At 35.8% G+C, this 4936-nt stretch overlaps 1 pseudogene; it reads left to right on the top strand.

Annotated features, from left to right (window-relative positions):
* Positions 1 to 2057: 2057 nt before the first annotated feature.
* Positions 2058 to 4908, top strand: LOC125205668 (putative late blight resistance protein homolog R1A-3; annotated as a pseudogene).
* The last annotated feature ends 28 nt before the right edge of the window (positions 4909 to 4936 follow it).

Genomic DNA, 4936 nt, shown 5'->3' on the forward strand with positions numbered 1-4936 from the left:
TGACATGAAATTTTAGAGAATGTTATTTTGTGAGTTAATGAAGAGATAATAAAGCAAGAGAAGGAAAAATAGATAGTGATGTTTCTAAACTTATATATCTATCTTAAGTCGGGCCACATATTCAGGCTCAGTTCTGGGCTTTGTAAAAAACTGATACGTGTAGAAGCCCACTTTTTGAACAATAGATTTGGAATGTAAGTTTATTTTTGGTTTGAGCCCAATGAGTTTATGGAGCGAGCGATCTATGTAAATAATTTCAAAAAACTAAAAATTAATTTTCAATGTCATAAACAATCGTGACTATTTAAAAGCTAGCTAATACTCCCTCCGTCCCATTAAATATGTAACATTTATTTTTCGGCACAAGATGTATAGATGGTATTGTTTCTATCTTTAGAAACATTTCATTTTTAATGTGACAAACTAAAAGGGAAAACTTTCATTTCTAATAGGACAGAGAGAGTATTATTTAATTTTCTTGAAATTCAACTCCTTTTTCCCATTTTCAAAGAAAACACCACAGCTGAATTCAGCAAGATTCTTGAGCTACTAATTCTTAGTTGGCCAAAGGTAGCATCTTTTCTCTTTTCTTTTTCCTTTTCCGGTTCTTAATTGGGAGTACTCGTAATTCAAAAAAATTCTTTTTTATTGATTCAAATTAGTCAGAAATATTTAGGGGAGTTTTAATTTATTTTTTCATTGATGTCTGGCTTTCTTGAAATGCCCTAATTTTGTGACAAATTGCAGTTACTGTTAAATTGTGATTGAAATTCGTCAGAAGAGAATCTTTGGTTTAGAAGAAGTCTCAATAATTTTTCATGTTTCTAAAGATTAACTTAATTAGTTGCCTTAATCTTCCAATGATTAACTTAAAAATCAACAAAAAAATGTAACCAAAAAGGGAAACTCCACTATTTATTGCCTTTTCCACATTATTGCCGACAGAGATATGTTCACGCCGTTGAAAGGGATAAACAACTTTTCCTCAACAAAAATTATAGATTATATACATTTGATTTACCTTCAAAACAGATGGTTTTCTCGGCTAAGAATTTTACTATTGATAGGTTAAATTTTTCATGTTTGATGGTTATTTACGAATGGATTTCTCGGCTAATAGATTTACCAAAAAATCCATTTCCTTTTTGTTGAAAGGCTAAAATTCAATTTCTAAAAGGTCTTATATGTGGATTTTGATATTTTCGGTGTGGTTGATGCTAAAAGGAAATTGTGAGTGCAGAATAAAGAGCAAATCACACTTGTGCCTATTAGAAAATGGATGCCAGCTGCAAAGATTATGTATATTTCATGGATAATTGCAATGTAGGGCCATTCTTGAATTGAAATGTCTATATCCTTACAATTGCAATATATTCAAGAGATGCTTTCCTATACAACAATATCACATTGGTCTTCTTTCTTTCATGTTTGCATTTTATCTCATTTTCATTCACACTGCTCAAATATTCTGTTTCTGAGCTTTCATGGCGACTTATGCAGCTCTTCTATCCCCTATTAATTATCCACTTTTGTCATTTCACTAACTCATTTCACTCACATTTTATTATAAAACTAATATATAAAAATGAGACTCATATTCCAATAACTTTTGCAACTCACTTTTCTTTACACTTCTTAAAACTCGTGTCAGAATCAAATTGGACAATTATTGGGGGACGGGAGAGTATTTAATACGGAAGGGCATCAGATTTACCTTCCAAATAGGAGTCCATTTCACATGGATTTATTGGCTAATAATTTTACTACTATTTGTGAGAACAAAAAACTCAATATTCTATTTTTGAAGGGCTAAAATTCAATTTCAAAAAAGACATTGAAGTGTCATTTGATATTTCAAATACTCCTATGTGATTGTTATTAAAAATCACAAAAGCAAGTTGCTTTATGTTTATTTGTTCTTTAGCAAAAGGGAAATATTGTGGGTGGAGAGCTGTCACTTGTGTCGTTTAGACAATGGAAAGCAGCTGTAAAGAATCATGCATAATTGCCATGTAGGGTCATTCTTAAATTAAAAAGTTATTAGTAGTATTTTAAGACATCTTCAAAACAATTCTATCATATTAGTCTTCTTCATCCCTGCAATTTAATCTTATTTTCATTCACAACATTCTCAATTCAGTCTCTTAGAATTTATGGCGGCTTATGCAGCTCTGATTTCTCTTATGAAAGTCATAGATGATATTGAAACTCATCCATCCCCTCCAATTTTTCTCGATAAACAACAAGTTGAATCTCTCACTGAAAAACTTGTGTTTTTGCAGGAATTCCTCGAAAGCTATAACTCTCCTCATGCATACAGCGATGAAGCAGATCCGTTGGAGATGCGCATTTTAGATGCAGCTCAAGCGGCTGAAGATGTGATCGAGTCATATATCATTGACACTATTCACCTTTCTGCGGCATCAACTGACCATGGTGCTAGTGGTGATGATGATGATGATAATGATGATGATGATGATGATGATGATGGTGCTGGTGATGATGATGGTGAACAAATCAGTTGCATCCACTTCTATCAGGATCTGCAAAATGAGATTGAAGAAGTGGATATGATCAAAAAAGAGGTGACTGGAATTTAAGATCCAGTAGTTCCACTGAGAAGAACCTTATCATGGTAGGGTTTGATGATGTGCTTCAACAACTCCTGCATAGGCTTACTGATGGAAACACCAATCTCCAAATCATCCCTATCGTGGGGATGGGTGGCATCGGCAAAACTACTCTTGCAAAAGGTGCGTTTGAACACAAGTTTATCAAGGATCATTTTGATATATGTGTGTGGGCCACCATTTCTCAAGATTATAATATAGTAGAAACTCTTAGGCAAGTTCTCTCTCGAGCAGGAGGGTCCTCGAGTGGTGTAGATGAGAAAGAATTGGAGGTAAAATTACACAAATGCTTATGGGGTAGGAGGTATCTCGTTATATTGGATGATATGTGGAGCATAGATGTGTGGGATAGGTTGAAATTTTCGTTTCCTTGTTGCAGTGAGGGTAGTCGAATAGTGGTAACAACTAGGTTGTCCAACTTAGCTGCCTACTTAACTTATTCCTATGGAGTTTTTAAGATGGGGTTTCTGGATGAGGCTGGTAGTTGGACTTTGTTCTCCAAAACTGTATTTGGAGAACAAAGTTTTCCTACTCAACTCGAGAGCATTGGAAAGGAAATTGTGGAAAAGTGTAATGGACTTCCTTTGGCGATTGTTGTCATAGGGGGTCTAATGGCTAAATCCGAACCTACACTAGAATATTGGGAGCACATAAAGGAAAACTTAAGCTCAATAGTGAATTCGGAGAATGATGATTATTGCTTGAGAATATTAAAACTAAGTTATAATCATTTGCCTACCTATCTAAAGCCTTGTTTTCTTTACATGGGAGTGTTTGAGGAAGACCGTGTGCTTAGTGCTTCAGAAATTGTCGAGCTATGGGAGTCTGAAGGGTTTCTTAAACCATTAGACAACAAAAGCTTGACAACAATTGCAAAAGAGTACTTGCAGGAGCTAGTTGATAGGAATCTCATTTTAGTTCATGAGTCGGGGTTACTTGGGAATGTAAAATCCTGCAAAATTCATGATTTACTAAGAGATTTATCAAGGAAAGAAGCTAAAAAACAGAGGTTTTTTTATGTTTTGAGAGAAGAAAGTCCTATAGGCGTAATTAGGCAACACCGGATTGTTATTCCAAGAAGTACTTCTAAGGAAAAAATCCGCAATGCCTTTGAATCCATGTCACATGTTCGTTCTTGTTTACTATGGTGTGACAAGATTAGTGATCTAGAATTGCCAAAATCTAGATTTCTGAGGACACTACATGCCCAGAGACTTTATCCAAAGAGAAATACCCCAACACCTGTGCTTTTCGAATCGTTCCTCTGCATGTGCAAACTTCATTCAAATTGCTCTGGAATCTACATACACTAATCATTTTTTGTGAGGACGAATTGATATCTGGAAAATGCTTAAACTTAGGCACGCCCAGTTCATTAATTGGAAGATGCATCTCCGAGCTCCCCCGAGCGCTGACGATGATATTATTGTCATGAAGCATCTAGAGGTGCTCAGAGGAGCGAAGAATCTCAATTTGAGTGAGGATGTTGTTCAAAGAATTCCCAATATCAAGAACTTAGCCATAACTTATGATATGGAAGTAATTGAGGGAGTGAACTATCTCAGCTGTCTTCAGTGTCTTACTAAACTTGAATTCTTGTGGTTGTTCGTAGACTCCACCAATAACGGAAGGTATGTTCAGAAGATGAGCTTCCCAGACTCCCTTAAGGAGTTGAGACTCTCTTTCCCAATCGGTTTTGAGTGGGAAGACATACTGCCAATGATAGGGGCCTTACCACTTCTTCACAAGCTCACATTAATTTCCGGTCGCTTCAAAAAAGGCGAGTGGGCAACAGTTGAAGGCCAATTTCCCAGCCTCAGGTCACTAAGCTTGTTCTCTTGTCAAGATCTAGAAACTGGACAGTGTCAGAGGGCTCCCATTTTCCATTTCTTCAGAAGCTTCTTCTTTTTGAAATGAAAAAATTGAAGGAGATTCCTTCAGAAATTGGAGAAATAGCAACACTGAGATCAATTGAAGTGGATCGTTGCAATGAATTGTTGGTGTTGTCAGCTAAAGAGATATTGAAGGAGCAAGAGGATTTACAAGGAGACCAACTAGACCTTCATGTCCTTGCTTTCGTCGAGGAGAAAGATGAGGCGTTGCAGAGGCTGGCAAGTTCCAATTTTGAAGTTTTTGTGTATATCAAGAGTTGAAGTGATTTGATCGCTCTTCTTTACCTTGTATGCTTCCCTCCATAATATTAGTGAAGTCTTCTCTTTCTTTGTAAATGGTCAATTTTCATTTATAATCTTACAAATTTGGAATTGCTTGACACTTACATATTGAGTTTCTGTTGTTCTCTTGAG

The sequence above is a fragment of the Salvia hispanica genome, chromosome 6, assembly GCF_029641045.1.
Source record: "Salvia hispanica isolate PSC_SH4W2 chromosome 6, Shi_PSC_v1, whole genome shotgun sequence".
Taxonomy (NCBI): domain Eukaryota; kingdom Viridiplantae; phylum Streptophyta; class Magnoliopsida; order Lamiales; family Lamiaceae; genus Salvia; species Salvia hispanica.